General features: G+C 43.2%; 1 protein-coding gene and 1 long non-coding RNA gene across 4 annotated transcripts in view; one reads left to right on the forward strand and one right to left on the reverse strand.

Moving 5' to 3' along the window:
- Positions 1 to 24,442, forward strand: part of LOC309626206 — a 1,050,100-nt gene that overhangs the window by 731,432 nt on the left and 294,226 nt on the right. The window lies entirely within an intron of this gene.
- SYT16 (synaptotagmin 16) overlaps positions 1 to 24,442 on the reverse strand; it is a 263,020-nt gene that overhangs the window by 204,910 nt on the left and 33,668 nt on the right. The gene's annotated exons all lie outside the window — the stretch shown is intronic.

Consider the following 24,442-nt stretch of genomic DNA (forward strand, 5'->3'; position numbering starts at 1 on the left):
GCCAGGTCACGAGCAGCCCTAAGGAGAGGGGAGGAGCTGCGAGTGAGCCTTCGTGGAAGCGCATCTTCTAGCCCCTGACAGGCCCCTGCCGACTTTCTAACTGCAGCCCCAGGAGACAGCCCGAGCAAGCACCACACAGCCAAGTCACTCCCGGGTTCCCGACATCACCAGCTATGAAATAATGTTTGTTGTTTTAAGCTGCCAACTTGTGGGGTAATTTGCTACATGCCAAAAGATAACTAATGCAGATGTCATTTATAAACAAACTTTCATTGGTAATAATCACTCATGAGAACGTGATCTCTAGTTAATGTACAGATCTCACTCAGGAAACACAAACCAGAAAAAGCCAGCACTCAAGACTCTTCATGATAGTTTGACCTAAACGTGAAGCAATTATTAACAAACACAGACCTCGTAACGTGTTTTACTGAAAATACTCAGTATTGTCAGCTATAACCAAGAATAAAAATGGTCAGTACTTAAAAGCCATTCAAGTTCCCACGAGCCAAGTGGCCATTGAGGGAACTGAGCCACTGTGTTCAGCTCTCCTCACCCTTAACACAGTTCCGTTAGTTTTAAGAGCAAAGGGGTAGTCGGGCCCACCTTTGCTTCAAACAGGCTTTTAGAGCAGAAATTCTATGTACTGATGCCTACCGCAACTTCTTGCACAGGGTGTAGATGATAGGCAATTAAAATACTAATTCACTTCTAAAATGATTTCTAACTTTTAGAATGTGAGCTCTGTAAGACCAGGTGATGTGTGTCTCATTTATCACTGTGTCCTCAGAGGCTCACAGAGCTCCTGGTACATAATAGGTGGTGAGTATAAGTGATGGATGGATGCATGGATGGATGGACAGACAGATGAACAATATATCCTGAGCTACTTAATGTAACTGCTTATTTGTATAAGTTTGAAATTTTGACAGGGGAGCCAGTAGTGAGGGGAAACTGAAACAATTATGCTCTACTGCTTAAGACTATAGGAGAGGATTTACAAATAGTCACTGCAGATTATGAAAATAAGAGAAGGAAAACATTATGCTTAAGAAAGCTGAAGAGTAGGAGAAAAAATCTTAGATGCTAACTCAGTGAAAAATCCCTTTTAACCAATATGCTACAAGCAGTACACAGTCTTCACAAGAAGGATTAGGTAAGAAAATTTATTTTGGGGCCCACTGCTTGCTGTTCTAGATCCTTTCTACCTTTACCCTTAGCCATAACCCCTTCCTCCTCTACCCTGAGGAATTAGCTGTCTAAAATTATCTCTCAAAACATATTTTTAATAAAACATTTTACCACTTTGTTAGGGTAGCACTAGATGAGGTAATAAACTCCAATTCTCAGTGGCTTAACACAGTAGAATTTTAATAGCAGCAGGAGGTATGGGTAGAGGGGAGATGTTCCACGTAGTTATTCAGGGGCCTAGACTGATGAAGACCCTGCTGTCATCAACTCCTGACCTCCAAGGAGACCCGGGGCATGGACAATCTGCTAGCAGGTATAAGAAGAGGGCAAGTAAATAATTACACAGAAGGTTGTCACAGGCTAGCAGCTAACATCACTTCCATTCACATTCTGCTGGCCAGAACTCAATCATATGGCCCCAGATAGATGCAAAAAGGGCTGGGAAATGTAGTTCCTGCCTAGACGGCCACTTTCCAGCAACAACACTACACTACAAAGTGAAAGCATGAATCTTCGCAAGATGGTTAACATCCATACTCACAAAACTCATTGACACAAATGTGTTAATACTTGATAACAAACTGAAAGCTTCCCAAAGAAGATTTGTTAGCAGAAATCAAGATGGATGATTTGGATGGGATTTCAGGCATATGAGAAGAGTATTGGGTTTCTCTCATTTGTAATGGCCCTAGGGTATAAATTGGTGCTGGTAGATTGTTGAAGAAACAAGGAAGAAATGTAAGGGAGAGGTTTTCAAAGTGGGTGATAAGTAAATGCATGATACTCTTATTTTGACCCCAACTATAATAGAAGCTATTAGATGGCCTTACAAACCTTAGGCTACCTAAGAAAATCTGTTCATGATTATTCCTTCATCTTCTCTAAGTGAGTTTTAATGATCTCCCTCTTTCAATAATTGCTATGTTTCTAACCTCCCAGTGGTCCCGCAAATTCAATTATGATTAGGAGCTACTAATTATAGTAATGAGATATAGGAAAGAAAAGACAAAGGGAAAATTTTATAAATATAATACATGTGACAAAAGTGGGCCAAGCTTCAGTCGACCGGCCTTCAGAGGCCCAGGGAGAAGAGGGCAGTATGTCAGTGAGCATTCCACCCGCTCATGACCCGACACTCAAAGTCACACAGATCTCCTTTCTCTGGTAGCTTCTCTTTATCTCAGACCATTACACTGTGGCTCATGCTGTCCAGCTGGTGACACAGCAGATGGAAAGAGTATGTTTTAGTGACAGAGACGTACTCCAAACGTGCACCTCTGAAAAGAGGCAAGGCAGAGGTTTATATTCTTCATCCAGAGATAAAAAGTAGCTCTACATACTAAACTTTCAAGACTCAAACCAGAAAAAGCCAGCACTCAAGACTCTTTGTAATAGTTTGACCTAAACATGAAGCAATTATTAACAAACAGAGACCTTATAACATCATGGAAACTCAAAAACTGACTCTACGTTGTCTCCAGGGCACAGGGAATCCCAGATTTGCATTTCCCATCATACTGAGCTGCTCCCAAGGGAGCTCTAGAAAGAAGCTGCACCCTGCCCTTTGTGACTTGCTGTGGTGTGGGGCAGCTGAGCACACATCTAAGGAAAGGAGTCCACAGGGAAGTGAAGGAAACAAGGCAAATGCTGCCCTCCTCAGAGCTGATAGTCCTAAATCAGGACCCAAACGTGGCATAAATGGGAGCATCCATGGTACAAAACTCCCTGGGAAACGCTGACAGAAGCCAGGGATGGGCGGTTCCAGTGGGACCAGACAACTATCAGTTAATGCCAACTAATGAACGGGGGTTGAGCTAAACATCCAGTTTGGGCAGCATACAGGATCAAAATTGGGTTCCAGTCTCCTGTGATTGGGAGTTTGCAGGAATAGACTGAAAATCAGAGTCAATTTTTCTCAGGAGTTATTGGCAAAACTTCCCTCCTTGCCGGGCTGGCACCCTTGAAGGACATGAAGGAACCCACCAAGACTTCAGGAGGTTGCTGATCTACAGACAAACAAACAAACAAAAAAAAAACAAATTCTAATGCCTTTAGCACCCCAGCAATGGTTACCTTTATACCAGCCTCCTACCCTCTGGCTAGCAGCTGGCAAGAGTCAGTTTTACTTGCTAAAGCTTATGAATTCATCGAAACAACTACAGCAAAGACCTGGCCAAGGCAAAGACCAGCAAAGTGTTTCTAAAATTATCTATAATTTCTTTCCTATCATCTTAATCCACTCATTCAATAGTTTCCATCCAACTAAAAATGTATGAATATTTAGTAAATATTTACTTATCACCTACTCTGAGTCAGGCATGTTCTGAGCACTAAGGATATGTTAGTCACCAAACAGGCAGAGTCACTGCTCTCGTAGGATTTATGAGATAGCAAGAAGAAATCCGAATCCACCTCTGCTTCATTCATAACCTAATGAAAACAGCACAACTCCTCTCTTTCCTTCACACAACTTACTACCTCATGAAGGGAGATAAACATATACAGAACAGTTTATGAGGGCCCACTATGGGACAGAGCACGTGGCACAAAGACGAATAAGGTGTGATCCAGTCTAGTGGGGAAGACCACATATTCACAAAAGGTTACAGTATAGACAGGTGTTAAGGGTTTAATTGTGGTCCCACTCCCAAAAAGACATGCTGGCATCCTAAACTCCAGTTCCTCAAAATGTGACTTTATTTGGAATTAGGGTTATTGCAAACGTAAATAGTTAAGATGTGGTCATACTGGAGTAGAGTAGACTCTTAATTCAATATGATTGGTGTCCTTATAGGAAAACAGCCACGTGAAGACAGAGACAGGGAGAACGCCCTGTGACTACAAAGGCAGAGATTGGAGTTATGCAACCACAAGCCAAGGAACGCCAAAAACTGCCAGCAAACCACCAGAAGCTAGGTTTCAGAGAGAAAGCATGGATCCGTGACACCTTATTTCAGACTTGTAGCCTCCAGAACCATGAGACAATATATTTCTGTTGTTCTAAGCCATCCAGTGTGTGGTTCTTTGTTACGGCAGCCCTAGGAAACTAATCCACCAGGTAAGTGTTATAGCTAAGAACAGACTATGACAGAAACAGAGGAGGAAGTAACTTGACTGTACCTGTGATGGGTGAGGAAGGCTTCGCACAGGAGATGCTATTTGCACAGTGCCTTAGAATAGAAACAGGACTGGCCAGACAGGTGGGAGAAGTCAAGACACCAAGGCCCTCTCCTAAGCCATATATAGAGGATGCACGGAGGTAGAGGACTACAGGCAAGAGTGTCAATGGTAGACGATGCCACTGGAAAGTAAAGTTAGACCCAAATTATGTTGGCACCGTAGGTAATAGGAAAACTTTAATTATAAGCAGATGAACAATAGGATCAAGTTTAATTTTTGGTGAGATATCTTTGCAACAGGGTGCTGAATATACTTGAGGAATGAGGACCAGGTAACACGTTACTCAAACAGATCATGAAGGAGTCAACTTAAGCAGGTGTGATATTGTGATATTATAAGAAACACATATTTGGTCTTTGTTCCAGTTCCTGGCACAGAGCTTCTAAAGCCCTTGGAAATTTCCTGAGTGCCTGGAATGAGGAGAATGTCTTTTGTTATTCATAATAAGCCCCTTTCAACCATACCTGAGTTTATGCTAATGAGGGGACTGGAGAATAGGGGCTGGTATCAAGGCAGGGGGAATAGAGGGGGGAAAAGCAGAATTATTAAGACGTAGAACAGATGTCTGATGGGTGTGGAGGGTGTAGGAGGCACGAAAAAAAAAAAAGCAAGACTAGTTAAGGGCACAGACTCTCCTGCTACAATGCAGAGTTAAAATTCTGTCCCAGCTATTTGACCTTGGACAAGTTCTTTAACTTCCCTTGCACTGTCCTTACCTGTAAAATGAAGACACTAGCAGCATAAGGTGATGGGAAGGATGTAATGGCTTTTTACACAGACAGTGCTTAGGAAAGGCCGAGGACATATTAAGTGCTTTGTCCACATTTGCCATAGCAGCAGCGACATGTACTGGGGAGTTCTTGGGCCAGGAAAATGAGGATTATAAGAACATCTCCAAAAACAAAAAGTTTTGTGAGAGCACAAAAAAGGAAGAGATTTGGGCTTCCCTGGTGGCGCAGTGGTTGAGAATCTGCCTGCCAATGCAGGGGACACGGGTTCGAGCCCTGGTCTGGGAAGATCCCACATGCCGCAGAGCAACTAGGCCCGTGAGCCACAACTACTGAGCCTGCGCGTCTGGAGCCTGTGCTCCGCAACAAGAGGGGCCGTGATAATGAGAGGCCCGCGCACCGCGATGAAGAGTGGCCCCTGCTTGCCGCAACTAGAGAAAGCCCTCGCACAGAGACGAAGACCCAACACAGCCAAAAATAAAAATAAATAAATAAATAAATAATAAAAATAAAGGAATTCCTTTTTAAAAAAAAAAAAAAAAAAGGAAGAGATTAGTTCCTGGTGAAGAGAAGCTGATATTAGAGTAGATGGAGCAAAGACACCCAGCTGGGAAACAGAAAGTTAGATGGGGGTAAACTGAAGGTGCGGGAAGGCGGCAGGTTCCCAGGCAACTGCTCTCACAGGCACGTCCAGAGACAGAGGAGAGCAAGATCACAAACGCCTTTCAAGACCACGTCTCGGAACTTACGCCAAGGTCAACAGAGTTTCGGGAAGCTGAACCTTCCAACTAAGGTGCTCCAGGGCTGCCTGGCACTCACTCCACCTTCTTTTTTTTTTTTTTTTTTTTTTAATATTTATTTATTTATGTGTTTGTTTGGCCGCGCCGGGTCTTAGTTGCGGCACACGGGATCTTCGGTTCGGCATGCGGGCTCTCAATTGCAGCATGCGGGATCTAGCTCCCTGACCAGGGATCGAACTTGGGTCCCCAGCACTGGGAGCGCAGAGTCTTAACCACTGGACCACCAGGGAAGTCCCCCGCTCCACCTTCTTATGGTAACCTTCCTCCTGTTTCCTTGGGGAATTACCACTTCTCCATTGGATTACTCTTTGGGATTAAATCAAGAGGCTTTGCCTTCCTCTGACCAGGAGGTGGGTACCAAGTCCAGGCCGGGCCAGAAAGACCCTGCCTCTCTGGGATGGAACTGGGAGGGGAGTGAAGAGAAGACCGAATAAGGCTGGGGTTCACAGACTCCAGCGGTGGCGCTGTGGAGCGATTCCTGCCTCGAGACCTTCAGAGCTACCTGGTTCCTGCCCTTTCTGAGCTGCTGCTTCTACCCTGTGAGCTCTCGACATTGTTTCTGTTAATTCCCTTTTGACTTCGATTAACCAGAGCCAGTGTCTATGGCTAACCATCAAAGATCCCCAATACCCTAATGCAACTTCAACAAACGGGCCTTCCTGATCATTTGCTTTCAGAACAGAGGTATCAAAAAGAAAATAGCAGAAAGTTGGAGGATGCCGCCCAACTGCCTGGCAACCAAAAATCACTACCTTTGTCTGCCAAAGGTAGGATGTTGGAACCGGCTTTCTTCTTTCCCTTAGAGAAACAGAGTGTGTGATATGTGACATCAGAAGTTATAATATGACCCAGATTTCCTACCTACATCAATCAGTTCATTAATCTCTTTTTTAGTTTTGTGGACACCAAGAAAGGGGTGCTGTTTCCAAAAACAAGTTCTCCCTTCTGAACACAGTTCCACCCTAGGAGACCCACTGATTGATTTCCCTCATCAGCACCTCACTGATGTTAAGAATAAAGGAATCTTCTCAGATCAGATCAGCCCATCTCTTTGCTCTGAGCCCAATTGTTCCCCAGGGCTTTGTTCAGCGAGGATTAGATTTCTAACCAACAGGCCCTCCTGTTGGAGGCCTAAGGCAGAGACCATTCTAAAATCACATCTATTTCCACCAGAATCAGTGTTCTGATTCTTTCAAGTTCTCTTTCTATGGGCATGGTTGCAATATTCTTGTTACTACATCTGAGATTTGACATTCTTTCCCTTACTGATGCTTTGTACCTTTCAAATTTATTCACTCAACCAGTTCATACTGAGTCCTTTCCATGTGTTAGAACCAAATGTAGGCAGATTGTTCCATCCCTGGAGGGACGTGAATGTTATTCATTTTGTATCCCATGCCTAGCTGAGCACCTGGCACATGAAAAAAGGCCCAGAAAGGTTTCCTTGTCAAAGGAGAAGTTTGCTTCACTAACAGGTTTGTGCAAAGCAGATTTCAGTGTCCTATCATAGGATCCCATCTGACCCTCAGCTATTAGGGTATGTGGAGAGGGTGGGACTCCAGAGTCATAACTGCCTGACCCAAATCCTAGCTCCTTCCCTTCTGACTATGTGACCTCAGGCTAACAAATGCACTCTTGAAAGCCTTAGTTGCCTTTGTAGAATGGGATTAGTAATACATGCCTCACAAAATCATTAAAAGCATTAAAGGAAAAAATGCATGAAAATCATTTCATAGATTACCTGGCACATCGTATTTAATAAATGTGACTATATCTGGTACAAATTTTATAATCACCAATTCTGGTGTGTAAGAAATATAACTTAATTTCCTATAACTCATTTTAATTTCTGATATGGGGCCCCTATTCTGCCCTATATGAAAAATAAAACTCAGTTAAATAGAAAATGTTCTCTTGGTCCCTCTCCTCTCTGAAGTTATCCCTTAGTTCCAGCCAGCGCCAGCTTAGTGGTTGTGAGAATGGGGGCTTACAGCCTCCTTCTCACGATAGAACTCATCTCATCCAGTCCTCGACACAGGCAATGAGCAGTGCTATCTAGAATAGCTCTCTGGAGCTAATGATCCACTGAGATGTTGGCACACCATGGGCAGAGTCTACCCATGTCCTGTCTTACCAAAGCACATCCCCCTGTGCTGTCTGCAAGATGCTTTCAGGCCTCTGGCATACACTCTCACTTGGTGTCTGTGCCATAGGAACTTTCGGATGCCCTGCAGTACTGCTGAGCGTCTGCAGAGATCTCCAAGGCCTTCCCCAGCCTAGGCACGCCTAGCAACTGGTCCTACTGTACAATAGTACCATGAGGACAACCGGAATTCCTCCATGAGATCAGCCACCTCCCTGAATCTCCCCTATGATGTCAGGCAAGAATTAACTCAGTTTGAGGTGGGGAGCGAGAAGAACAGGGCACAAACACAGAATGGTAAGGGGCGGACAGGAGAGAGGAAGAGAGGTGGGAGGGAGTGAGGGGGAGAAGGGAGGGAAGGGAGAGGGGAAAGAAGGAGGAAGAGAGGGGAGGGAAGGAGGGGGAAGGGAGAGGAGAGACAGGAAAGGAAGAGAAAAGACAGGGTCCAGGGGGAGAGAGCACAGAGAGGAGATAAAGAGAGAAAGGCAGGAGAGGAAAAGAGGTCTTCCTTGCTTCTTCTCTACCGCTCCCCTCTCTCTTTTCCTGGTCAAAAGGTCTTTTTCTACTCAAGGAGAAACACTGGGAGGGGATGAGAGAGGGAGAATGTCAGGGAGAAACTCAATTAGGATGGTTCTGACTCATCACACTGACTTCCTCAATCCTTGTTTCACGCTTCTATTTTACATTTAGAAGCTAAGAATTGCTACATTTTCTGCAATTTACTTCTGACAGTTTCTCTGGGGTAAATGGTGGCTGGGAATGTTTAGGGCAAGGAAGAAAAAAAGAAGCTTAATCCAATCATTAACGTGTGACATCATTAAAACGAATGCACCATAAAAATGGGACTTGAGTGTAGATATTGAAACCCTCTCCGATTTGGGTATCTCCTGGAAGAGCCCCCAGGGCAGCAGGTGCAGCCCCATGAGAGGTCGAGTCCCATGACTGTTAAGAAAGCCTGCCAGGCTCTAGGAGGAGAGAAGACCCCAGAGCTCCAGGGCACAGGGAATTCAGGATGAGAAGCCTAGCTCTGGCCCAGTCTCTTATCCAAGTGTGCCCATGGGTTTCAAATGGCTTTTATTTTCCCATTCTCTTCCAGACGGCTCACACCTGCCTCCCTTATCTTGTCAATACTGACATCTCTTTAGTAGCTTCTTGACTTGGGGAGCCAATCAGCCGACTGACTCTTGTGCTGTGTGCTAGCTCCCTCAATCACATATTCCAGGACTGTTGGCTGCTCTCTATTTTTCATCTACAGATGGCTTCATAAAAGCCATTCTCCTTATTCTGAGAAAAGTCCAAGTGGTAGCTGGATATTCATTTAAGATGCAAATCAGGTTATGCAGGTGGCATAAAATAACAGCAGGCTTTAAGAATCACGGATGAGGGGTGGAACTGACACAAACAGCGTGATGAAAGCACAACTTCTCCCGCCTGCTCTCCTAAGGATCAACGCCTTCGCAATGGGGCTGATTGCTCTTACATGTAGACAGTATAAATAAGATTCTAAACAGAATGCTCTCCCTGAATTTCTCTTCATGTTCATCCACATCTTAGACCAGAGGCCAGCAAACTCTTCCCCGTAAAGGGTCAAATACTAAGTATTTTTGGCTTTGCAGGCAATCCGGTCTCTGTTGGAACTACTCGATTCTGCAAATGCAGTGTGACAATACGTAATTGAATGAGCATGGCTGTGTGCCAATAAAACTTTATTTATAGACACCGAAATTTGAATTTCTGGAATGCTCACATATCGTGAAATATTATTTTTCTCTTTTTTTCCTAACTGTTTGAAACCGTAAAAACTATTCTTATGCTCTCCAGTCATACAAAGCAGGCAGCGGACTGGGTTTGGCCCACAGGGTGTACTTTGTTACCCTCTGACTTAGATCATCATAATCTAATAGGATAAATCTCAATTCTAACAAACAATTCTGGTCCCAAGTAATACAGGAAACTTTACTAATCCATCTCTTTCTTGAGTATATGATACAGGAGGAGGGGGCTAGAGTTTACATATTTCTTTAGAAATAATGCAAAATTATAAGATTCCCATAAACTTCATAAAACAAACTACTTTCAAAGTCTATACTGGAAACTCATTCTTATTTATTCTTTGAAAGTGTGACAGTGTCCGTTATTGGCAGTATTTTATTGGCCTATGTTGAATAGGCATGTATTCAGTCAAAGAAATTGTATTTCTTTGTGTTTAGTCTATAGTCCAGAATTTTCATTTGTCCATTCTAGCCTTACCACTACCACCTATTTTCAGTTTGAATTAGTGAGTTGTCCATATCCAGGAATTTTGTTCCAGAACAACTGTTACGGCACATGTTGCTCATGGTTGACAATGTACTTGACCCCTCACTGGACACCTCCATGCTATGATTTCAGAGGCATTGCTCAAGAACCTATACTCTTCCCAATAGCCTTCCCACAAATATAAAATTTTTCAAAAAAGCACTTCCCTGCTCCACACTCAGATTTTCTCCATGAATGATGAGTTTTGATTTGAGGAATTGGGAAAGACAAAAAGAATAAAATTTGAAGGGTGCTATATTTGTACTGGGGGAGGCAGGGGGTAGGAATACAGAGATAAAGCAGGAAATTACAGAACATCCCTTAAGTTTGGGGAGCCCAGGACAAGGAGGCTTGTGCCTCATTTCCTGAAGTATAGCCCAGGGAGCCTATTGGCTTTGCAAGAAGTCCTCTTGTCCAGTTTGGTCTCCAAAAGTGCTGGGGCAAGAATCCTGAGCTCAGCCTCACAAAGCATATGGCCAGACAACATCTCAAAATTTCTCACTGGTGTCTGTCAATCCCACCCCCACCAGGCCCAAAAATGGCTCATAAGAGGTCAGCCCAGACCTCAGAGATGTGTGAAGACAGAGGCCAAAGAACAAAATACAGCAAAGACAAGGTAGTCCCATGCAGATGGAGGATAATTATGGACAACATGGCCCTGCCCCCACTGATGGTTAGCTCACCCTCTGAGGAAAAGAAAGCTGGTGGGAAGGGGAGTTTTCCAAATAACTATTTACCTAAAATCCAGAAGAGAATAAATTCACCTTAAATTGACATGATTAGATATTTTCTGCAATTAGGAGAAATACCGGCTCAAAAATCTAAATTAAAAGTAGAAATAGTGGCTTCCCTGGTGGCGCAGTAGTTGAGAATCTGCCTGCCAATGCAGGGGACACGGGTTCGAGCCCTGGTCTGGGAAGATCCCACAGGCCGCGGAGCAACTGGACCCGTGAGCCACAATTACTGAGCCTGCGCGTCTGGAGCCTGTGCTCCGCAACAAGAGAGGTCGCGATAGTGAGAGGCCCGCGCACCGCGATGAAGAGTTGCCCCCACTTGCCGCAACTAGAGAAAGCCCTCGCACAGAAACGAAGACCCAACATGGCCATAAATAAATAAATAAATAAAATTTAAAAAAAAAAAAAAAAAAGTAGAAATAATACAGCAGTAGGTAACGGTAGTAGTAGTAGTACAGTGGTAATAATAACAGTGATAACAGTAATATACAGTAGTAGCAGTTATAGTCATGGTAACAGCAGTAGTAACATAGTGGTAGCAGCAGTAATAACAGTAGTAGGCAGTGGTGGTGGTACTAAACAGTGGCTAACATTTGAGTGCTTTCTATTTGCCAAGACTTGTTTTAAGTATTTTACTTAAAAGTGCTCATTTAATCCTTGCAACAATCCTACGAGATAGGTATTTATCCCCATTTTACAGATGAAAAAAACTGAGACACAAGAAAAAGATAAAAACTTGAACAAAGAAAGACTCGATGAATATTTGTTCAGTGGATGAATGGGTTCACTTAGGAACTCTATTATAAACAGGAAGTGGTTCCCACATAAAATCAGAAGGATGTGGGTATCCCAAAATCACGGACAAAGTTCTGGATTTAGAAACCAAAGTTAGGGGAGGAACCTTTAAAAAAAATCAATCAGGGCTTCCCTGGTGGCACAGTGGTTAAGAATCCGCCTGCCAATGCAGGGGACACGGGTTCTATCCCTGGTCCAGGAAGATCCCACATGCCATGGAGCAACTAAGCCCGTGTGCCACAACTACTGAGCCCGCGCGCCACAACTACTGAAGCCTGCATGCCTAGAGCCTGTGCTCCGTGACAAGAGAAGGCACCACATTGAGAAGCCCACGCACCACAGCAAAGAGAAGCCCCCACTCGCCGCAACTAGAGAAAGCCCGCGTGCAGCCATGGAGACCCAACACAGCCAATAAATAAATAAATAAATAAATAAATAAATAAATAAATTTGTTTATTTATTTAAAACAAAATCAATCAGTAAGAGAACAGAGATAATGACAGGTAACCAATACAGGCTAACTTGTTATCAACTCACCTTTTCTCTCTTATAATTTCCTCTATCCCTTCACACCAGTTCCCAACGGATTCCTTTATTCTTCCTCCGAAATAATGTTATTAGTGGTATCAACTTCCAAAATGAAGTTTCTAGAGCGAGTTTTTCCTGCTATTCTGCAAGCAGCGGGCAAGGCTGAGGAGGGAAGGAATTGGCAGGAAGAACATATCTTTAAGCCCAGATGGGCCAATGACTGAAAGATGACTGGAGCCCACAGCTACTCCTGATGCAGACACGGCCCCCGCTCTCAGCCCTGGCCTCATCTCTTTAGTGATTTAATACCCTGTCATGTGATTGCTTTCTCTCCATGCAAAAGTCCTTAGTGATATATTTATACTTTAAACTTAAAGTGATTTTAAGTCTTTTAAAAATGGTGGTTTCCTACTCAGCCACAGGGAAGGTTTGTGGTCCCAATTAGGAAACGAACTGAAGGGATTCTTGGGCGTGTGTGCAACCTGGCCTCCCATTCCGAGAGCAGACAACACGGACCCTGGCTGATCATGCCACCTAGCGGCACACTCGTTCTCCCGCGAGCCTCCTTCAAGCTGAAATGAGGGTGCCCAGCCATCAGTTAAATTATCCCACCTCACAGCCTATGAATTTCAATAAATCTACCATCTGTTCACCTTCTGTGTGGGAGTTCAATCATCTTCTTGGCAGGGGGATTATTCTACAGCAAGTACCTCGGTCTTTATCACCCCTCATTGAGCTGCAGCAGCATCTCTGTAAATCCGACAGGTTTTCAACCACTGTTTTGTAGATAGGACGGTCTCTAGGGTCAGAGCACAGAAGAATATCTTAACTGGGAGGGGGACCCACGACGTAATGAAGTGAGCGGGTTTTCCTTTGAGCCGTGGAGCAGGACCACAGAGCCTTCATTTTGGGCTCGTTGAAGGGTCAGGACTAGAAAGAGGGAAAAGCCACACTGGAGAGGGGAGCCTCAAGCCGAGAGGTGCTGTCAGGAGATGCGGGGGCCACCTCCAGCTCTGCCACCAGCCCGCTGCGTGACTGCGCGCGGTCAACGCTACTCTCTGGGCCTCAGTCTCCTCTTCTGTAAAATGAGGAGGAATGGGTGACCCCTGAAGTGTCCTTTAGCCTGAAACTGTAAGGTCCTTGCGAGTGGAGAACTGCAGCGTGCCGAGCAGCCCCTCCTGCAGGCACCACCCACTTGCTGAGCTCCACTGAGTCGCGAAGTAAAATCATAGCTAGAGAAAGAAAACGTCGCGACTACCAAGGTGATCTGAATGCCTTTTTTTTTTTTTTTTTAGATACAACTGACATACAGCTTCCTATTAGTCTCAGGTGAATGCTTTTTAAATTTGGATTATTATTAATGATATTTTCTTGCACAAAATAGGCATATCTCATTTCACTGTGCTTTGCTTTACTGCACTTCGCAAAAGCTGCAGTTTTTACAGATTGAAGGTTTGTGGAAACTCTGTGTCAGGCAAGACTGTCAGCACGGTTTGTCCAAAAGCATTTGTTCACTTCGTGTCTCTGTGTCACATTTTGGCGATTCTCGCAATATTTCAAACGTTTTCATTAGTATTATATTTGTTATGGTGATTGGTGATCAGTGATCTTTGATGTTACTATTGTAAAAAGATTATGACTCACTTAAGTCTCAAATAATGATTAGCCTTTTTAGTAATAAAGTAATTTTTAATTAAGGTATATACATTGTGTTTTTAGACATAATGCTGTTGTACACTTAATAGATTACAGTAGAGTGTAAGCAAACTTTTATATGCACGGGGAAATGAAAAACTTCTTGTGGCTCACCTTATCACAATATTGGCTTTATTGCGGTGGTCTAGAACCGAGCCCGCAATATCTCCGAGGTATGCCTGTATATGAAAGAGGAAACAAAGGCTTAGGGAGGCTAATTTGTTCAAGATTACCCCTAGAAAATGGGATGCTGGGATTTAACTCATGCCGTTTGGTTCCAAAGTGCAAGCTCTTAAGTACAGTGCTAAATTGGAAGGCTTCATGGAAAAGCAGAATTTTAGGACAAGGTGTAGATCCAAAGAAAGGACGGAAGCGTTTCAGAGGAGAGCGTATATGTATATCTCATAAATATCCAGCATTACCTTTATACTGGTCCAGTTCTGATGACTTGCCATCTAATCACATATCCAAACAAGCTGACTGTAGCCCTAAGGTCCTCAAGCCCTGTTCATTTCATAAGAACACTAAATTCCTAGCACCCTTTCAGTTAGAGTGAGAACAAGGGATTGGATTCCGGCCAATGCAATGTGGGCAGAAATCCTGTACACTATCTGAGAGTGGCCATAAAACCCTGTGCGTTTCACACTCTTTCCCTCCCATTCAGGCAGCTGGAAGTGAAGGACTCCAATATAGCAGCACCACATGATGAGAAAGCCTCCATTCCTGCATCGTCACTTTGAGGGAAGCCTTATGAAGGTTGCCCCACCTGCACTGGGCTGTGGTAAAGTGAGAAACAAATCTTTATTTTGTATCCTATTGATATTTGGGAGTCACTTGTTACAGCTTTCTAAATTTTGATTATTATTAATGATAGTTTCTTGTAGAAAAGTAGTCAGCAGACCACTAGTCGGTAGACTGGCCAATAGTAATGGCACTTTATTTTTTGCCTGCCCAGGATGCAATACCGTTTCTTCTTTCTTCTGAATCCAGTCCCAATTCCCCTCCTCTAGTACCTAGATTTTTCCTGAACTTCAGTCCACAGGGTTCAGAAAGGGACACCAGCACCTCTCCCCAGCTCTAAGGCCTGGCAGCATATTCCAGTCCCCACGTCAGCCAAATAAGAGGCAATCTTGGGACTGTTTGTGAAATTTACTGTGAAAGAGAAACTTTTTCTATCCGGAAGGCTAAGCTGGATAATATAAGCCTGGAGGTGCTGGGAGGTCCCTGTAGAAGAGAGCTTGCCCTAGAACAAAGTTAGCATGTGGGGCAACACACTATGAGAGGGGCAGAGAGTAAGGAGAAAGGGGAGTAGAGAGGGGGAAGAGGCAAAGGGGGGTGGGGGGCAAAAGGGAACAGAGCAGGGAGAAGAAAGGAAGGGGTGTGAGGTATGAAGGACAGGGGGATGGCGAGTAGGAGCAGAGGGGGAGGGCTTGGGAGGTACACAGACTGGGATCAGAGGGAGAAATTGGCGGGCAGAGGGGGGAGGGGAGCAGGGGGGAGATTTGGGGGGAGGGTGGGGAAGAAAAAAGTCCAAGGGAAAGACAGAGGAGGAAGAGAGAAAGGGAGAAAGAGGAGAGGATTAATGGTTGGGGGATGGGAGCTAAGGAGAAGGAGCAGAAATGCAGAAGGAAAGAGAAAGGGGGAGAGGGAGGGAGGAATGGAAAGAGGGAAGGAAGAGAGATCCTTATTGGGGTCCAGGCTGGGCCCTGGGTCCAGCCATACCTAGTCAGCCTCATCCCTGGACTTCTCTGTTTATGAGTCAAATTTTCTTTTGCATTTTATCCATTTTAATTGGAGTCCTGCCACATTCTAGAGGGATTATTTTTTATGTTCTCCAGAACAACCTTAAAAATAGATGAAGGCAACCTGTAAGTATCAAAACATGGACACATCGTTATGTAAGAGAATAGACAAAAACTATCTTCTACCAAAATAAGAATTTTCAATATTCAATGTATCTCTATCAATTTATCCTTTTAGTCTTTCCCAGATGAGTTCTTCAGTCCTCTCCTAGCCTCACATTCTATTACATTATCTGATTGGATTCTTTTCTCTCTCTCTCCCTTCTTGTTCCCTATTCTAATAAGTTGTTCTGTGTTTACCACCTTTTCCTGCTGCAACTTGCATTGTTTCCATCTTTTACATAATCATTTAGAATTCTGTAAGGGTCCCGGGTGTCAGCCCCTTCAATCCCACGTTTACTCTCAGCACTGTAATGGTTGCTACTAAGGCCCATGAACTTGATCCCACAGGCTGCCGGCTCTAGGTGCTGCAGCTCAAATCACCCAACATGAGTCAACAGTGAGCCGAGATTCATTATTCTGAATGTCCCTAACGTCACAATCTCAAGAGCAGAAATTTGAAATGCTCAAATTCACCAGGGCAAAAAAAAAAAAAAAAAACGGTGAAAATGTGCTTGCCACAAAGAACAAATGCAAGAGAGACAGACACAGAGACAGAGAAAGAGATTCTGTGTGTGTCCACAGGGGCACATAGCCTAGAAGGAAAGGGTAGAAGATAAATTCCAAGGGTCTAGTTCGCAAATGCTCATCAGGGAATAAAACACTCTGGCATTCTCTAGAGACTGAAAAAGAAAGACATGATGTGTGGAATTTTAAAAGGCAAAAGAAGGAACGCATGTTAGCCAAAGCCAAGGGAGCCATTTTACAAACTGGGGGCAAACATCACCTGCTCTCTCAGTGACAGCACCTGACGGACAGTGGCCAGCAGGGAGCCCTGCACACCACGGACTTACTTATTTTCCCAGCATATTTCATAGTCATTCAAGAAAGTTCAAGCAAAATGATATATGTGACATTTGGGCACGGGTCTTTTTCAAAGAGAAAAATCAACCCAGCCAAGCTAACTGTCCTCATGCATCAGCCACCCTCCACCCCCCCACCGCCAGGCTTCCGCCATTCACGCACAGAACCGCAGCCAGGAGACTGTCCAGTACAATCCCAGAGGATACTCTTAGGACTAGTTTACTAACATACGCAATTCCTGTCAACAGTGGCCTCAGTTTTTCATGTAGCAATGAATTTCAAGGCTCTGTAAAATGCTGGATCCAGATAAAAGGACACTGTAGACAAAGCGCTCAGTGTTTTTCTAAAAAGAAATGTAAATTGTATTTCCTACAATTAAGTTTTGTTTGTTTGTTTTTGGTTTTGCAGGGTGGGGAAGAAGTTATCATGATGAAAACACGCTTGATTCAATTTAAAACCACCCCACTCCTTCCTTTATCTGGACCTCCACGCTCAGGAGCTCCAGGGACAAAGGGAGCCCCTCCACTTTGGACAGGGCAGTGAACCTGACTCCTCATCCCTCTTACTAACCTGCGAAATGAGATGAGCAACTTGAAAGGAAACCCAAAGCACCTTCTCTCTCATTCCCCGGTGCCTGCTCGGCATCACAGCTCCAAGACCTGCCCTCACCCCCCCTTCTATCCAGGGCAGCAACCCAACCCAAACTGCTCACAGCCGCGGCCCCCGACCCCAACTACCCTCCACACTTCCACCGAAGGTACCCACCCAGTCCTGTAACAACTGAAACTAAAGGTGGGAGGAGGAGAGGGAAGCTTGCCCGGGCTCCTCCTAGCCCAAGGTAGAGCAATATCCTACCTCTTCCCCATCTTTCTCCACTTGTCAAAGGTTACAGTCATTCCCCAATGGCTATCCTGAGTTATATGACCCTGGGGGCTGCAAACCCCTGTTTCTCTGCAGGGACTACCAGAACCTCTCCCTGGACCTCCTAGTGTGAATATGATTCTACGCCTTGTACCAACACCAGCAAAAACTCAAATGTGAAAGTAGATTATAAGATGTGGCATTATAGAGAGAGCTATCAGCTTTATCCCCATCGTTGTAGCTTTTTAGGAAAAAATAGGCAGAAATAAGATCTGTCTTTCTATTAAGACAACATAAAACATGGATTCCATTTTTTTATTTCCAAATATCTTGCTTTGCCAAGCCTCGAATGACCATTTATAAAGATTAACCTGGCTATATGTGCAAGGATTCATCCATCCACAGATGTGAATGCCAGGTTGAATCTACCTTCAGTGACCCCTGAAAGACCAGAAAAGAACTTTTGGCCACTTCCTTGCAACCTCAATCATAACAGTGACATTAGTAATGGTCATCACTATCTGCCACACATGTTACATAAATAAATTTAATTATCACAAAAATGCTCTGTGGGAGGTACTCTTATCTTCCCCCATTTTATAGATAAAGAAACTGAGGCAAAGATTAAGTTACTCACCGAAAGTCACACAACCAGCTGAGTCAAGATTTGAATTCAGATCTCTGGTTCAAGAGCCCAAGATCTAAAGCATTCTACTCCGCTACCTCCCTGTGCCCATTTAAAATAAGGTACTTTGTTACACAATATTAAACAGATAACTCATTGCTAGCGTTACTGCCTGAAACAACAGGACCTAAGAAGAAAAGAAAGCTGGGTGTGACTCAACCAAAGAAATCAGTAGATATTATTTTGCTCAAATCTTTCATGGGAGAAATCATTCCATTATGTTTATGGCTTTATGTCAAAAGAGGACAGTTTGACTTTATTTCCTGGAGTCCTCTGGTTTTTAGTGGGTCCCATGTGAGAAATCTACTGGAGCCTTTTCAATGTTGCACAAAGCTGCCAATCACATTTATTGACTTTCTGTCCCTACCAGCAGTGGGAAGAGTGGCATCATCCCTCAATCCACATAACAGATCTTGACAATGAATGAGCAAATCTTTTTGCACTCCAGAAAAGCAAATATTTTCTGGGGAAAAAAAGAACCAACTTCTTAGGCATAATGAACCCACATATTAATGTCATTCTGCTACTCTTGCTAATTCTGGAAACAGGAAAGTAGTCACGCCGTGTCGCTCTCAAATTTTAAAACCATGCACATCATCAAAAACAAATGACTTTTCAACTTTGTCCTTTGATTGGTTGTGCTTTTCTGCAAGCAGCTACTTAGACACCAACTGATGGAGAAGAGAAGCTGTTTAATATCACTTTAAACTTATGTTTTGGTTTTTGTTGCAGGTATCTAGTTATCATCGAAGCAACAGAGCCCTTTAGTAATTACAAAATGCACTTCATTAACTAGTTGAAAATCTATGTCTAACTAAGTAAGGAAAGCAATAATAAATTGACTTTGGATCGCTAAGAATCCTTAATATTAATGTAGGGAGGTGGTAAAGGTCTCTTTTAATGTTTTTACAAGACTGTTGTTGACAAACCAATCGCTAGGTAGTGCCTCAAGCCCAGATAACTAGTTTTGCTTATACATTTCCTTCTAATGAGGAATGAAATCTGCCCTCTGTTACTGAAAAAGAGCCTATAAAACTCAATTCTAAGAAAAGGTAGGTGCAGAAATAGAAAAGCACCTGATGGATCAATAGTTGTAGAAGATAAAAAAAGTTGTACAAAAATTCAGAGGATGCTTTCAAGATTTGGAAAAATATTGATACTGAAATTAAGTACAAATGACTTGATAAGTGCAGTCCTGCACTGTTTTGTTTACCCCATGTAAATTTTATTTCTATATTTCAGAGGACAGAATATGACACAATGTCTGCTATGTGAAGGTGATTTAACTAGATTTGTATTTTTAAAAGGACCACTTTGGCTGCCATGTAGAGAACCAATTGGAGGGACGCAATACCAGAGTTCAGAACAGTTTAGAACAAAAACAGTTCAGAAGCTGTTGCAGTAATTCAACATGGTAGCATCCGGAAGGATGAAGATGGAAATAAAGGGAAGTAGACAGATTTGGAAAAGGTACTTAGGCAGTGGTACGGTCAGGTATTAGAGATGGGTCGGATGTGGAGATGAGAAGAGGAACTAGTTAAGGTTTCTGATTCAATGGGTGGCAGTGATGTGTACTGATAAAGAGGGAACACTAGTTGAGTGAAGAGTTTGTGATATGATAAACATATTTTGGACCTGTTGAATTTGAGGTACCTGCAAGACATCCACGTAGACATGAGACAAAATTGATTGGATATGCACGGTAATCTCTAAGCCCAGGCAACAATCTACTATCTATCAGACACCGGACTAGATGCTGGGGATGGAGCAGTGAAAAAGTTAGACATCACCCCTGCCCTGTGGAACTTGGAGTCTTGGTGGAGAGAAGGGCTGTAAACAAGCAATCACTTAAGTGAATAAATGGAAGCCATGAAAGGAAGTATTTCAAGACAGGCAAGGGCCAATCATATCAAATGATGCTAAGAGATGGAAAAGGACACTGACAGAGCTCTCTATTGGATTTCATAACATGAAGGTCACAGTAATCTTGACAAGAGCTATTTCAGTAGAATTCCAAAGACGGAAGCCAGAATCAAGTGAGTTGAAAAGAAACCTGCAAAGTAAGGAAACAGAGACAGTGACTATAGAACATTTGTTCAAAAAGTTTCTCTGAGAAGGGGAGTAGCAAAATGGAGTAGTGACTAGAAAGGGACATTGGTTAAGGAAGAGTTATTTAAGATGGATGATTGTAAAGCCATGCGTGTATGTTAGGCAACAGTCCAGCAGAAAAGGAGAAAGTGATACACTGCATGAGCCAAGTCAAGAAAACCAGAAAAAATATTAAAAGCACAAGAGTTATTCTTTGGGGAGGTTGTGATAGAAGGGCGCACTGGTGGGTGGGGGGACTTCCAAGGTACAAATAATGTTCTGTTTCCTGATTTAGGTACTAGTTAAATAAGTGTGTACATTTTGTGAAAATGTTTCAAGAGGTAAGCTTATGTGTGCTCTTTCCTGTGTGTATACTGTATGTCAGTAAAAGGTTTTTGTAAGTGGAAGTATTGGAAAGGAGAAAACAAAAACCATCGTTTTTTTGCAAGTGATATGATTGTCTGTATAGAAAACCCTGACAAATTTATAAACTATTATAAATAAAAAGTAATTTTAGCAAAGCAGCTGCATATGAGAATATACAAGTCAACTGTACCACAACAAAAAAATAGAAGAAATAATTTTTTAAGTACAACATTTACAATAGAAACAAAAACTATAAAATACCTACTAAGAAATTGACAAGATATACATTCAACCTGGATACGGAAACTTGTGACATTTTACTGAAAGATATTCAGGAAAAAACAAACAGAGCACTACATTTGTTGATGAATAGGAAGATTTGATTTTGTAATGATGTCAGTTCTCCCCCAAACTGATCTAGACACTCGATGAAGCTCCAGTCAAAACCCCAACAGGATTTTGTGGAACTTTATAAACTGATTCTAAAATGCAGATGAAATAGTAAAGGGCCAAAAAGAGCCAATACACTTCCAGCAAAGAAAGGAAGGGAGGACTTGCCCCACCATGTGTTGGGACTTATTATAAAGCTAGGTAACTACCTGTAAAGTAACTAGGACAGTGTGAGAGCAGCATAGAGCTGATCTGAACAGATCACCCCACGTATGGAACTCTGTTATATAACTGAGGGGCCCATATAATTTATCATCCAAACTGGAACACTGTACGGGGAACGACTGATTCATAATTATGTCAGGCCAACAAACATAAACCATTACTGAACTGGACAAGTGAGGGTGCAGACTCAGTACGTCTATGACACAGTTGGAAGAGAACAAGTAGAAACAGCCTTTCATGGGAACAAAGACACTTCATCTGCAGATACAAGTGGGAAATGGAGAATGGATCAAGATATAAGAGGGTTGTTAGATTTGACGAGGGGTATTTGGCCTGCCTTTTACTTTTATTTCCTCAATAAATTCTGGGGCAAGGTCATCAGTTGAAGGTAAATGGGAAAGGAGCCTCAGAGTTGGGAGTGAGAGAAGACAGTCTAAGTGTTCCAGAGAGTAGAACGAATATACTAAGTAGGTGGAGTAGGATTGCCAAGCAGTGTCAAGGGTTAATTTTAGATTTATGTCACATGTTTATAAATAAAAGAGCACAACAGTGCATTTTCCTCCTGCAACGTGTACCTGCTTAACTAACAAAAATGACAAATCGTGTAATCTAAACTAGGTAAAAGAAAAATATATATATATAAAAAGGGGGATGGTAGACAATGGAAATGCAGTCGGGCAATGGATTAGAAGTCTGCCGGGTGATAGGATTAAAGAAGGTGAGCTGGGAGGATGGGATGGGTGTCAGAGAGCAGGTTCCTTAAAACCAAGGTGTTTTAAGTGATACTGCCATTTCTTGGTGATAATAATGGTCAAGGAACCATGGGAATGGGGGATCTGGAAATACTATTATTTGAGTCACAAAATCATGGATCATAAAATGTTAGTACTGAGGTCCAGAGAGGTGAAGTGACCTGCCAAAGGCGGTAAGGGAGAACACATACTGAACTCTCATTATTTACCATGAGCCCAGTGGCAAAGGTATGACAAGCGTCCCTGGCACATTAATCAAAGGGAATCTTTACTTCTTGGCAGTTGCAATCTCTCTACCACTCATTTTATTAACTTGGAGGTCAAGTAGGAGAGGCAAAAAAAGGCACACTTTTATTTTTATTTTTACATCATTATGGGAGCCAACTAGGAAAATGATTAATAATAAAGTTACTAAGTATTTGCTATGTGTGAACACTGGTAGCTATTCTGGTGGTGGTCTGAGGTGGGGCGTGGCTGACCTCCTCCTTACAGGCCTTCCTTATCGGTCCTATGGGCCTGTTGGGAAAAATGGACTCACACAAAGAAACCGAAGTAATAGCAGGAGATGGTCGAGGAGAGGGGCCCAAGTCTGCAGGGATGGTCTGGGGGTTGCGAGCCAGCACTCTCATCATCCTAAGTAAGCATTATAAAGTAAGTGTGCTTGCTAGATACACACAGCTTCTAGAGAAATCCTCTACAGCTCCTGGACTGCAGTCCAAGCCCCTCCCATTCAGCAGCTCTGCATCTCCCAAGGCAGGCTGGCTAAAATCTCTCTAATGTCCTCTTGGGCTGTTCCTAGCCCACATCATCAGAAGAGGGAGAGTTTCAGTTCATTTTTGGATTCTGCACTAATAATGACGGGAGTAAGTGGGGCAGGGGGCCAAAACAAAAAAGAACCAAAAATCCATATTACTTCAAAACCCAGGTTTCACTGTGAATCTGGTTGAAATGCTTTCCTTTTCTTCTTTCTCAAATCCGCAATCCTTAGGCTTTGGCAAGCCAGCGTAAAAGATGCGAGTCAGTCTCCAGTGTGACCGTGAAGCACTGAGATTGATTTCATGGCCAGGTGCTCCTGAGAATCAGACCCATTATGCTTTAGTCACATGCCTGCATTCGGGAATCATGCAAATTAGAGTTGCCCACGGAGCTTCCTTTCCTGCACGTGATAGCTCTCTTTAAGATGAGATTTCTGGATAAACTCTGGTGTTTCCACAGATGGCCATTTACATAACTGAGCAAAGAAGAGCCAAGTAATAACTGCCTTCGGCTTGTGGCTTTCTAGGAGAAATGGTCAACACTTCTTTTATTATTATACTGAGGATATTTTAAAGATTATATAATTTCCTTCATTTTCAGTGTAACAATAATCACTGACTTCCTTCTTTTGAAGACAAAAAGAGGAAAATGGGAACTAAATCTCGTTCCCTTTTAAAATTATTTGCTGCTACAACAATAATGCTCTTAATCAAGCTATTCAATTTTCCTTGATCCCCTAGAGAAGGGTGCATAGAATTAAGAGGTGTTCACACCCACCAGGGCCTTTCTCAGGCCTGATATATTTATGATGTGTGCCTATGTGCCTAGAAGGTTCTACTCTTACCACTCTTCCAGGTCAGAAACACCTGGGGATCAGGGCTCTTCTAATCAGTTTCCTACAGCCTAGTCACCTTCTAGATATTTCCACTATGTTTCTACCCAACTAAAAGCCTCAGTTCTCCTTCTGAGTGCTCCTTTGAGAGTAACTCTTCCCACTTAAACTATGAAGACCAAGGAATTCATCCTTGAACAAATCATGTGACCATGAGTCCACAGAGCTTCCTAGGGAAGACACAGGGCAAGCAAGCAAATCTGAGGAAGCCCAAGAACTCCATGCCCAGGGGACATGTGCCCGGCCTGGTTCTGGGCATCCAACGATCTTCAGCAGGGGCTGAGCAAGGAGAAACGGGACTGAGTTTTAAGTTGTAAATACTTGGGAAAATTTTATACCGGCCCGGGCTGTATCAAAGACTCAATGAATCAGAATTTGGGGGAGTTAAGTCTCAGGAACATACATTTTGTAAAGCTTCAAAAGAGATTCATGTACACAGGTAAGGTTGCCAATCTTTGCCCTGCCTTCTTAGTACCAGAAAGTGGGGCCCTCAGACTTCACAAAAGATCAGTGTTCCTGCCTCCCTCCTTGACTTCAGACCTAAACGTGGGAGTGTCTGTGTGACAACCT

The sequence above is a fragment of the Balaenoptera borealis genome, assembly GCF_965194805.1.
Source record: "Balaenoptera borealis genome assembly, chromosome: 3".
In the NCBI taxonomy this organism is placed as follows: Eukaryota; Metazoa; Chordata; class Mammalia; order Artiodactyla; family Balaenopteridae; genus Balaenoptera; species Balaenoptera borealis.